The 12,695-nt window shown below is 42.2% G+C and overlaps 1 protein-coding gene and 1 pseudogene across 3 annotated transcripts in view; one reads left to right on the top strand and one right to left on the bottom strand.

Moving 5' to 3' along the window:
* SRGAP3 (SLIT-ROBO Rho GTPase activating protein 3) overlaps positions 1-12,695 on the bottom strand; it is a 184,815-nt gene that overhangs the window by 132,531 nt on the left and 39,589 nt on the right. The gene's annotated exons all lie outside the window — the stretch shown is intronic.
* On the top strand, positions 6,156-6,326 carry LOC128409669 (uncharacterized; annotated as a pseudogene).

Below are 12,695 nucleotides of genomic sequence, written 5' to 3'. Positions count from 1 at the left end.
CGTCTTATACATGGGGGCATCTTATACACAGAAAAATACGGTATATATTTGCCCCCATTTACTCTTGCTTACATTGAATTGTATTTGTTATTTAAATGCCCAAGCTCCCAGTTTTGAGAGATCAATGGATGTCCATTGTTGTAGCCTCTTTAAACATACATTCACGTGTTAAAAGTGTGGGATGGTGTCCTATGCAACCTACATGTGATTCTTTAAATGTACAAGCCAATGATTTAACTGTTGCTCCTGTCCCAATAATCATTTGATAGGCTACAAAATTCCTACAATAAAGGACATGTCAGATTTATATGCAAGCACTTAGGCAGATTCCTGTGCACAACTACTACATACACATATTTTGCTACGTGAACATGGTGCTCCCATTACATCTGAGTAGCAGGCTTGTGTTACTCCAGACTTTGTTTGGATTTTCATTTCTACAGGTCTGCAAGCAAATCAACAGTTTTAACAGTTCCACATATATCATGCATACAGTGAACTGACTTGTGCTGAATATAGCCTGCATTAAACGCCAAACTCTTAATCACATTAACTATTTTTCTTTCATTATCTCTTAAGTTCCTTATATTCATTTAAGTGAGGTGCCCCACATACAAGACCCTTGGCAGCACATTTTGAAACCCAAATAGTGTTGGGTGGATTTAAATGATATTCCTACTTCCCCTTCTGTTCCCCTAGTTCAGAAGCAAGAACAAAACCTCATTTTTAACACTGATGCTGTTTGGCACTGGCTTGAAATGAAGTGTTAGAGGGGGGGGAGTGTAAAAATGCAAGAAATAACTGTGCAAGGCTTTATTAACATATTGCTACTTTTTTTGAAAATGTACTTGCCAGATGTTACCAAAAAGACAGTGAGAGGCAATGGTGGGCTAGTTTTTAAAAAAGCAGGAGAGCAAACAAACCACACCTGAATATGTGATGTTACCCTCCCCTCCATTTTTGTAGCATGTGTGCCCTACTGATCACATGTGAAGGTTTGTGGGTTCCAGATTCTATAGAGAACTAACACTACCCTTCTCTGTCAAACATGACCTGAACGAGGCCAAAAAGAGAAAAATTGTTATGTAGCATTTCACTTTGTTTGGAAGCTGTGCGCCAAGAAAAAGAATATACCACTATAGAAAGCTTCAGACGGAACAGATGCTCATCCTGTACTTGCAGGAGCAGGGGGAGCCCAAGATCACTTACTGTCTCTGCTCAAGTTGCTTTACTCCTTTCATTTCACTGTCACTATAATTAACAACTTTGTTCTGAAGATGACAATAAAATTTGCTCTCTGCAGTTGATTCTTTATTTCTGTTTTTGAGAACGGGGATGAAGAAGAAACTTGGTTGTGATGGAAGAGGGAGATTACCCATTGGGGGGGAGACTTTCAAATGTGCATCCCATTACCTATGATGGTGTCTTTGCCTCTCTCATGATTAGCCCAGGGCAGGAGGTCGGGGAGGAGAGAGAGCTAATTAGGTTTGCCAGCTCTTCCCATTTGGCCTACTGGGGTGGATCTGAAAGGCACACAACCTTCTGTCCATTACCCTGACATCACACAACATCAGGCACTGCACTGTTGAAGTTGCACTTTAAGTGTTCCTGATTCCTACTTTACAGCCCCAGCTTGAATTCAAAGGAAGAACTCTTAGGTGTGCTCCCAACTGTTCCTTTGTGGCTGCAGCTTTAAAGTTGAATCACCTGACTTCCATAACTTTAGCAGAACGAAGGGTGACCAGTCTCACCTACATATCCAAGTTGTCCAAAAAGGGTGGGCCAATTCTGGATCCAGGTCACCACCTCTGCAATAGACCCTGCAGTGGTTCATATTATTTTTTTACAGACAGGAATGTCTGGAGGGGCTCACTGGTCCCAGCACTCTTCTTCAAGGTTATTTTTCAATGAGAATTGTGTTAATAATCTCAAAACATTATTTTGGGGGAAAGAAGAGACCAAGTTGCGGGGTAGGGATGGGTCACAGGGACAGGATGTGTGTGCAGCACATTCAGTCTCATTCTGTGCTGGTCAGGACACATTTCAAGTGACAAGAAAGTGACTGAGGCAGCAAGTGACTTATATGCACAGGGACAGGGAGAATGGCCAGGCTCTGGAACGTCTCTGGCCAAAGGAGGGGATGCTGCACTCTCTGCCTACCGCAAACAGCTATCACTGAAAGGTAGCTTTACATTAGAATGGTGGAAGAGCAACCTAAGCCCATTCACTATACAGTACAGTAACTCTCCAGCATAAAACAGAGTCCTGCTGTTTTAAAGCAGCAGAATCATGCCTCCATGCAGTTGACACTGAAAGGGCAGCCAGGTTCATAGATGTTATCTGCATGATGGAGCAAAGAGACTGGAACTGCTCTTCCACTACACAATTGCAACACCACTGGAATCTGAATGTATATGCCAGAGCTAAGTCAGCCCAGAGTCTAGCTTGTTGAGATGACTGACACATCACAAAGCCCTGAGAGAATTTGGAACTTTGTGAAGGACGTTGTGCATCTGTCAGTGAGAAAGAGAGACCAAACAACCAAATTCAGCAGTTCTGCATTTTCCCTTCTATCAAGGAGCACAGGACCTTGCACAACTAATTGCCAGGAGTCAAATTCTAGAATCGCATTAACCTCCCTGCCAGAAATGCAAATGTCAGAGTACTGCATCATTTCTAAATGAACAAAAAACAGGACCTGGTACCCCTTTGGGTAGCCAAAGTAATTTTCTATTTCCTAGATTTCAAAAGAGTTCTCAGCTCTGCATTAACCAACTTTAAAGGAAGGCTATACAAACAGAAAGGCTGAAAGTTCAACATACTGCCACTCAAAGAAACCTCAAAGGCCTTTATTGCTGAGCCTCAAACAGAGATGTCTGCAGGAAAACTAAAAAGCAATTAAAGCTGAAGCTCAGTCTTAGTCAAAGAGGGCAGAAAGACTCAAAATGAAAAACACACAGTTGGCAGAAGAGCCGTTTTGCATCTAATCAATCTATATATGGATCTTAACCTATCAGACCATGTTTACAAGATCAAAGTCAGTAGAGAACAGAGTCTCTCAGAAACATGCAACTCCAGAATTTTAAAATATCAAGCAAGGCCTGTACAAACTTTATGAATTGCAGCAAGGCACACACTACACAGCATCCCTCCAGGCACTGCAAGATGAATCATAGAATCATAGAGTTGGAAGGGACCACAAGGGCCATCGAGTCCAACCCCCTGCCAAGCAGGAAGCACCATCAGAGCATTCCTGACATATGGTTGCCAAGCCTCTGCTTAAAGACCTCCAAAGAAGGAGACTCCACCACACTCCTTGGCAGCAAATTCCACTGTCAAACAGCTCTTACTGTCAGGAAGTTCTTCCTAATGTTTAGGTGGAATCTTCTTTCTTGTAGTTTGGATCCATTGCTCCGTGTCCGCTTCTCTGGAGCAGCAGAAAATAACCTTTCTCCCTCCTCTATGTGACATCCTTTTATATATTTGAACATGGCTATCATATCACCCCTTAACCTCCTCTTCTCCAGGCTAAACATGCCCAGCTCCCTTAGCCGTTCCTCATAAGGCATCGTTTCCAGGCCTTTGACCATTTTGGTTGCCCTCCTCTGGACACGTTCCAGTTTGTCAGTGTCCTTCTTGAACTGTGGTGCCCAGAACTGGACACAGTACTCCAGGTGAGGTCTGACCAGAGCAGAATACAGTGGCACTATTACTTCCCTTGATCTAGATGCTATACTCCTATTGATGCAGCCCAGAATTGCATTGGCTTTTTTAGCTGCCGCGTCACACTGTTGGCTCATGTCAAGTTTGTGGTCAACCAAGACTCCTAGATCCTTTTCACATGTACTGCTCTCAAGCCAGGTGTCACCCATCTTGTATTTGTGCCTCTCATTTTTTTTGCCCAAGTGCAATACTTTACATTTCTCCCTGTTAAAATTCATCTTGTTTGTTTTGGCCCAGTTCTCTAATCTGTCAAGGTCGTTTTGAAGTGTGATCCTGTCCTCTGGGGTGTTAGCCACCCCTCCCAGTTTGGTGTCATCTGCAAATTTGATCAGGATGCCCTTGAGTCCATCATCCAAGTCGTTGATAAAGATGTTGAATAAGACCGGGCCCAAGAGAGAACCCTGTGGCACCCCACTAGTCACTCTTCTCCAGAACTATTGGTTAGGGGACAGAGTTGGTTGTGATTCCAGTGGAGAATGTCCACCTCAGTAGAACTCATTCAAGTTAGACTGGGTTCTTATGTGTCAATTTCCAGAGGCAGGCTTGGGCACCAAATTGAGTCTTTTGCTTACCAGGATCTACTGTATTTGCATTTTGAGAAAAATGTTTTCCATAGGCATTTTTGCATGGGAATACCATAATGAAAGGAAATTGTTACATCAAAATTGGCCCTATGTTGGATTGCTGTCATTTGCAAAACTGTTCACTGTGTGTAAATAAATAATAATAAAATTTATTTGTACCCTGCCCATCTGACTGGGTTGCCTCAGTCACTCTGTGCAAGCAGCACATTCTATAACATCTGACAGTTGTCGGGAAAAGGAGCGAGGTCATATACATCAGCCCAAATACAAGAAATAACTCTGAAAAGGAACATATGATAGATTCCTTCATTGCCTTAAGCTTACTTATTAATACATGGGCAAAACCAAACAATTCTAATTTAAGTTGAAACGCTTCAAAAAGGAGTCTTTAATTGCTTGAGGATTCAAGTCCCAAGAGTTATAAATATGTCTGTCCTGCTTTGACATTCAAAGCCTGCTGCAGAATAAAATAATGAATTTTGCATTAAGATAAGCAAAGAAGGTCACTGGTAAAGCATCTATCTTAAGGTTGCTGAAAATATAGAATAGGATGCACCCATGCATACTAAGCCAGAACTTCTCCGGAGGGGCGGGGGGACAGGACTTGAAAGGAAATAAACCATGTTCTTTAAAAGATAGGTGGATGTACAAAGACCCCCTTACATTTTCTTCAAGCTTAGCTCATTAAATTTTCTTTGAATGTCCAACTTTCCAAACATCTACTGAGACAGGCTCAAATGCACTTTGCTGAGGAAGGTATTCTCTCCATGGAAAATTTCTTCCATCCCCTAACCAGTTTTGCCTCTTTACCATTTAGCTGGGAATTCCAAGTATGTCTTAATTGAGTACCAGGGGCATACATGCTGGGAGAGGCACTCTATCAGGGTTTTTGACAGTCAAAAGCAACACATGCTTCAGGGGTAGGGAACCTTTTGGCCTAATGGGCCAAATAATCACTTGTCCCCATCCCCCAAAACTAACTTTAACAGGTGGGTGGGACAACCCACCTGTCAGTCACCAGACAAGTGACACTTTGGTTGTCCCACCTGTCAAACTTTGTGCAGCACTTCCTAAGCACCCCACAGTCAGCTGGTTGTCGGGCTCCTGGGAACCGCGGCACAAGGGGCGTTGCTGGCCCTATATGCAACCCTTTACTGAGCACAGGGTTGGCAAAGCTGCTTTGTACAGGGATCAACTATGCAATCAAGTTCCCCACAGGGAACTTGGTAGTGCAACTGATCCAGCAGTGTTGAAGTTCCCACCCATCACCTCTGCTTTCCTCAGGGACCAGCTGTGCGATCAAGTTCCCCAATGGTAACTCAGTCACACAGCTAATCCAGTCACATCTCTACCTGTCCCACACCCCATATTGCACCTGAAAGCTTACTGGCAGGCAGAATACTTGTTGAAAATGATCTCCACTACTCCTATGTTTCCATAGGAGTCAATTAATACGAGATTTCTCCCATCAGCTTTTTGCCAGATACAATATTCATATGCATATTAATGCAAACTATGGTTTAGAAAAGAAGAATGTGTGTATGAACCTGTAGCACTGCCTCAATCTCTTAAGCATGATTGGCAGCACTTCACTCTCATTGTGTTCAATGGGACTTACGTCCATTGCACAGGACTGCAGCTTAAGAAAATGGAACCATTATATATATGTTCCACACTTTGAGTGCAACTTCCCATAACAAGATTTTTTAATCACCTGCAATACCAGCATACAGCAATTACCACAAATATTGGTATATGACAGTGCTACTTCTTGTTCCTTGGCCTTGGGGGTCAAGGAAATATCAGGTCCATTCTCCCCCTCCCTGCACCCAATCTTTCTCTAATGCGATCGCTTCTCGGCCTTTTGGCTAAGATCAAGTGTAGTGTGTGCGGGCCAGACACTTATGGGCTGTTTTATGTTGGTTTCTTGAGTGTTAGCATCCATCAAAACTAATTTGCTCCCGTTTTTTAGTTTTAAGAGAAGTGCCAACTTGGGGAATGACGGCAAGCAAATACTCTGGGTAAGCATTACTTTAAAACCATGAAGTAACTTTTTAAACATTAGCAGCATAGCACAGTACTGGCACAAATCAAATGACTAAGCAACCAAACAAAGAAGTAGAAAGCTTCTGCATCTTGGCTCCAGCAAAAGCAAGAAAGCCAAAGCCAGAGGAAGCATGAGGAAGCAATTGTACCAGCAGCTTTTCCAGCCTCTGTCCAGAAGTTAAGCAGACTCTAAAGAACAGAGGGCCTTTCAGAAAGGAACACCCACTCTAGAAAAGGGGGTGGTGTTAAAGCAATGTTTCTTTCTATATTGTGTCACGGTATCACAGGGACTCCATCCTATGCTGTCTGCCAGTGTTAAAACTTGGCAATGAAAGTCTCTTGACACCTTTTGTGGTTGATCTAGAAATCCATGAAACTGGTATAATGAAATGAAGGGACAACTAAGTATTCCTATTTCCCCACGCACCCACAATCTCACAGTGCCAAGCAGTATCCTATATTACACACTTTTTCAGAAGTACGGCTGAATGTTGTCTTAAGACACTGGTTTCTCAAGCTATTTAGGAGGAGTCACAGAAGGGCTCCAACTTCTTCTGACGTTTCCTCTTGCGCATACACTTTCGAGCTAGAAGGCAGAATGCAAATTCACTGTGATTACTGCCAGTGTAGTAGCAGAAGCAGCATTCATTATAGAAGCAGAGTGGTCAATGTTTTATATATTTTGGGATGTTTTTGTATCCAAGGAGTTTCCCCCTCCACCCCCAGGGATTTTGGAGTCCATATGGCACCGGCACTCCAGACCCTTTCACAATTTCTGCTCCATGCAATCATGATCACATGTTTTTGAAGAGCAGGGTTACACCCACAAACTCTGCCCCAGGAGCTGCACCGTCCCATCTTCCAAGCAGTGGATAAAAATGGTCTCCCATTTACATCTGAGCACACAGAGGTTGGAAAGGTGGAGCTAACAGGTGCAACTGTCTGTCCTTGTTATGCCTTAAGTTGCAGTTAGGGAGGTTCAGTTTATTTTTCCTAATAAACTAAGGGAATTACAAAAACAAGCAATTTTTAGCTTTGCATTCTTCCATCCTTTTATCTTAGGAAATCGGCCTCAAATACCCAAAGAGGAGCATGCAGTTCACAATAATTAGTTTGGGGTTTTTTTAAAAAAAAGAAAGCTATGTTCTTCTGAATCTTTTTTTTATAAATACTTTGCTGTACAATTTAAAAAGTTTTATTTTATTTTTTAAAAGCTTTCCTGAAAAAGGCACACATGGCTCTCTTGCTCCTCACAGAGAAAAGCACTCTGCTGGAAGTCTATACTGCAGCAGAATGCAATGATTACCAAGGGTCAATCTTCCCACTCCCTACAGTATTATATCAGCACAGAGCTTTTCAATTCAGACATACTGTCAGCTCTTGTAGTTGGATGTGGCAAGGTTTTGTTTTTAAACACACTGAATGTGTTTAAACACATCCTCACTGTGATGCAGCTTCAACTGTATGTTTGGAGGCTATTAACATCCCAAAATTGGGAGAATGGATTTAAACTTGCAGGGCGTTGGGTGTCAGGGAGAGTCAAAGTTAAGCCAGCTGCTTAAAAATACAAGTCATACCCCGAGTCACTATTCTGGTGTTGTTGTTTAGTCGTTTAGTCGTGTCCGACTCTTCGTGACCCCATGGACCAGAGCACGCCAGGCATTCTGGTGTTAGGTGACCCCTATTCCCCTCACAGAGATACAGTTCCCAGACTGGTTTAACAGTCAATATCCCTTTCCCAGGGAACTCTGGGAATTTTAGCTCTGTGGGGGGAGAGAGGTCTCCTAACAACTCTCAGCACCATTATCAAAGTACAGGTCCCAAGATTCTTTGGGCAAAGCCATGACTGTTAAAGTGGTGTGATACTGCTTTAAATATAGTGCAGATGTGGCCAAGAGAGAAACACTGAATACATCCTACATTCTCTCTCAAGGACTACATGAGATGAGAGACAAAGCTTTTATTAATGTAGAACCTGGGCATCCACACAGCAGGAGCACTGAGCTAGCTAGGCAGGTATGCACCTCTCAGACATCTGGCTGATGCAACAGAATACCTGTAGCTGCACCTATGTGGATATCAAAAAACAAGAATGCAGCCATCTCTATTTAGATTCTGCTGGCCTAGCAAAGTTAGGCATTCCTGGAGCCCCCAAAAGACAGGAGCACTTAAAGGCCATGCAAGTAAAGCATTACCAAATAAAATCCATATTGCCCTGTAATGAGCAAGAGTAGTATAGCCTTATTTGTGCTAGGCAGGATTTATGGGAACAACAAATGTATGTAACATAGCAAGAGAATAAGAGTAGTGCTTCCACCTTTGCAGCCCCATGTAAAAGTGTTTGCCTTTGATCATTCTTAAGCTTTCCTTTAGCCCTTGAGATTGCTTTCCTTAATCCTGTGTAAAAACTGCGAAGAAGTTACTTTTAACAGGACCTCATTATTGACTGAAAATCTTCGAGAGTGGAAAGAGGGTACTGTACATTACAGGGTTGGTATTTTCGCTGCAAGAGGATTAGGTTATCTCCAGTACAAAATCCCTGTTTGCGAGCTGAGGCTCTGCAGTGTAAGCAAATTATGAGGATGAGAAAGAAAGTATGCCTTCAAATGGTTAAAGTTGGAAACAGGGAGACTGAGCGGAGGAGAGAAGAGGCAGAGGGAAAATTTAATAGATGGTACTGAGTGACCCACTTAAAAAAAATTATGCCTCCAAACCAAAAATGGCCTGTGCAGGTCTTTATCATTTGAAGCGTATACTAATCAGCTAAAATACTTTGCTTTCATGTCCTTTTGGTTAATTATCCCCACTGTGCATTTTCTGCTGCTCTACTGAGAATCACGGCATAGCTGGGAAGTGAAGACTATGTTTGGTGTATCACTGAACGCTGCTTATATTTATTTCCCTACTCCAGAACTAAGTTACTACAGCTACCATGCTACTGCAGAATGATCATCTCCAAATCAATTTCTAGCGAACACACATTCTTATCTCCCTTCTGTACAGTTCTGATCACTGTATCTCAAGAAGGACACTGTATAACAGGGATGCAGAGAACACAGAAAATAACCAAAGTGATGAGGTGGCTACAGCACCTTTCTTCTGCACAAATGTTTATGACTTTTTAAGTTTAGAAAAAGGAAGTACTATCATAGACAAAAGTACTTTTTCCACACACAACACATTCTTGAACCTGTGGCATTTGTTTCCCCCTTTCAGGGCAACGGGCAATGCCCTTCGTTCTGCACTCCCTGCAGAGGAACAATTTTGCTCCTGAAAACCAGGAACAAAAGCAGAAGGTGGTGGGGCACAAATGCCAAAACAAGAAGATTCAGAGAGACTTCTGCCGAGCTCTGACCACAACCCACATCAAAATACAGAACTAAAGCAAAGAGAAGTTCTCCCAACTCCTTATGACTATTCTTTATAACTTGTGTTGTTAAATTTACTGCAACTAATTAAAAAGAACAAAACAACTTCTAGATTGGGCAGTTGCTGCACCAGAGCCAAACCTCTGAATCGGCCTGAGAAAACCAGTTGCTGGGGGTGGTGGGAGTCAAAGACGTCTGAAGGCAGAAGGACATTTTCACACATCTCCATCCTAGAAGTAGAGGCTTGATTTAATTAAATTAAATTCCCCACTCAAAAGCACAACTGAGCTCTACAATAGGGCAAGGGTCCTCAGGGTAGGTTCCTTAGAGAGGAGGGCAAGCAAAGACGGGGGATGTATTTTAGTGGCAGAATGTCTGCTCTTTGCAAGCAGAAAGTCCCAGATTCAATCCCCAGTGGGGCTGGGACAGCATCTGCCAGTCACTGTAGACAATAATGAGCTAAATAGACCCATGGTCTGACTATGTGTGAGGCACCTTCCTGAAGGAAGGGGGTGGATTCTTCTTTTCTCCTTACCAACAGAACAGGAAGTGATGAGCGCTTGAGAAGGATAGAGAAAGTTTGTAAAGTGGTGATAGGTCCATCAGTGCACATGTCAAAACCACACCTCTTTGAAAAATCAGGTGATTAATGCTATATGACTGTCTAAACTTGGAGATAGCATAACTCTCCATTGCTTTTAAAATGTCACTTTTTATTTTATAGTATTATTATTATCATCATCATCATCACCATCATCTAAAAAGACAACGGAAGGACTCTAGGGAAAACACAGCAGGTCAATGAGTAGGGAGCCAAGTAGTGAATGAACCAAGACTGAGTAATCCCAGAGTAAATACATTGTCTAGAAACACTCATACATGCAAGTTCTGTTCAGTATAAGGATATGAAGTTGGCACCTCAATGAAGCTAGTGCTACTCATGCCCAGTTAGGTACTCCGTTCTAATGAAACAGCTGAAGGAATGGAAAAATGGAATTTGCAGGGTATTGTGAAGAGGGGGGTAGGAAGTGGAGGCAAAGAAATCAGTATTGAGACTACTGGGGGCAACATAACCCAACATTTTCCGCCAAGACTGTTGAATACATCAATTTTATGCATTTCAATTTCTTCCACAACATCCTTATGGAAAAGTATGGTTGCTAATTCATCGCTTTAGACATCACTCCTTAGCTGGAAGACCAGAAATAGCCAAAAATTGTATAGGTATCTTCAGTGCCCTTTAGCTGTATCCAAGTTATATCTGCTACGTCAGCTGCAGTGTTTGATTCTCTTCTCTCTGCTGAATCAGTATGTCCCATGCCAATTTTAATTTCTATTCCTGGTTTATGCATATTTATTTCCTTATCTATCATTTGGATAGGTAAATCCAGTTAAGCTGTTTTATTGTGAAATCCAGAATTTTCTTCTTGCATGTAACTGGAATTTTTCAGTTCATCCTTGCATCTTTTCCACCACTTCTACAGGAGTAGCACCTAAATTGGCACCTGTTCAGAAATTCTCAGAACAGGAGCTATATATAACCAATATTTAAAGGCGGCTAGAAATGCATAAAGAGGGATTGGTTTTGCTGTACCATATGTCACAATGGGATTGCCAAAGAATCTGATATTTTCCTAGTTCACACATCACATTAAACTATAGTTTAACTATGGTTTAACACAAAGGAGCAGCACACTGGCTCATGCTACTCTAAGGCCCTCACTTTGCTCCTTTGCCACTCCTGGCCATGCCATAAGTCTATGCTTGTTGTGTCACCTGAACCTAGACTTGTGGTTTGTTTCTATCCAAATAAACCACAAGTAGTGAGCCAAGAACTAAAAAAAACTTGGTTCGCTGCTTGTGGTTTGTTTGGTCAGCAGTGGGTGAGAACAAAAATAGGGACTTTTCAGCAGCCTACACCAACACATTAAGCCACAGTGATGCACAATGGGTGGTATCCAGCAAAGTAGCTCCATTAGCACAAGGCTTTCTGGCTATGCAGCAGAACTTCCCCTCCCTCAGCTCTCCCAGTGTGCTCCCTAAATCTGTTCTGGGGTTTCTCCTAACCCTACAAAGATGAGCAGAGGGAGGGGAAGTTCTATTGTGCAGACAAACATCCTTGAGCTAATGGAACTATTTCATTGGATCCTGACTAAACTATGGTTTAATGTGATCTGTGAACCAGACCAACTACCCCACATAACTTCCTAGATCACCTACATTGCACAAAATCATCATCAACATGTATCAAGCTCTACTGGCCACTCACAGGTTGCTGTTTTATTAAATGTTTTTATTTGATTAAGGAGAAATGTTTCGCTACACAAGTTCCTCAGAAGTTGACCTGCCAGGATCTTCTCCTTCTTTATGGTTCTACTTGGTCCAGGAGCAAGTCGGGTTAGCATAAACATGATCCACCAGATAAAGCAATAGACCAACTCTATGAAAAGTTGGCATTCAAAACTCACATCAACCCTTGGTTTGATTATTGCGATTGTCCTACTCTCAGTTCCTCAGGATGCTGAAAATGTGAGCGTGGTAGGACAATAACTGTTAAATTTGCAAGCTTGCTTTTCATTGGGTTTAATTGCATAATGTGCCTTTTCAACAGCAACTGCCAAGACTATAAATAACTGGTGTGGAAAAGACTTTCAGCTGTTAGTGCTGATATTCAAGAGAGGAACACAGGCAAAGACCATCCTAGAGCCGCTTCCAGCTGGCCTTTCCCTCTTCCTTCACCCCAGGGCTATCGACCATCAACTGTTCTGTGGGAAGGATCCCAGTTAAATTTACAGATTGATACTGATTGTGTTTCTTTTGAAAATGTAGTTTAGTGTTACTTGTAACCAGCCTTGGAAGGAGTTGTATTCTAAATCACAGGATATAAATAACTGCAAAAATTAATTAATGTGCTGTCAATCACTAAGATGTAGGAGGTGTTTTCAGTTGCCTCCGTATCAGGGTTTCAACTTTT

Source organism: Podarcis raffonei, chromosome 2, assembly GCF_027172205.1.
Source record: "Podarcis raffonei isolate rPodRaf1 chromosome 2, rPodRaf1.pri, whole genome shotgun sequence".
Lineage (NCBI taxonomy): Eukaryota > Metazoa > Chordata > Lepidosauria > Squamata > Lacertidae > Podarcis > Podarcis raffonei.
The sequence above is the reverse complement of the archived record's forward strand: the minus strand, read 5'-3'. Positions and strand labels throughout refer to the sequence as shown.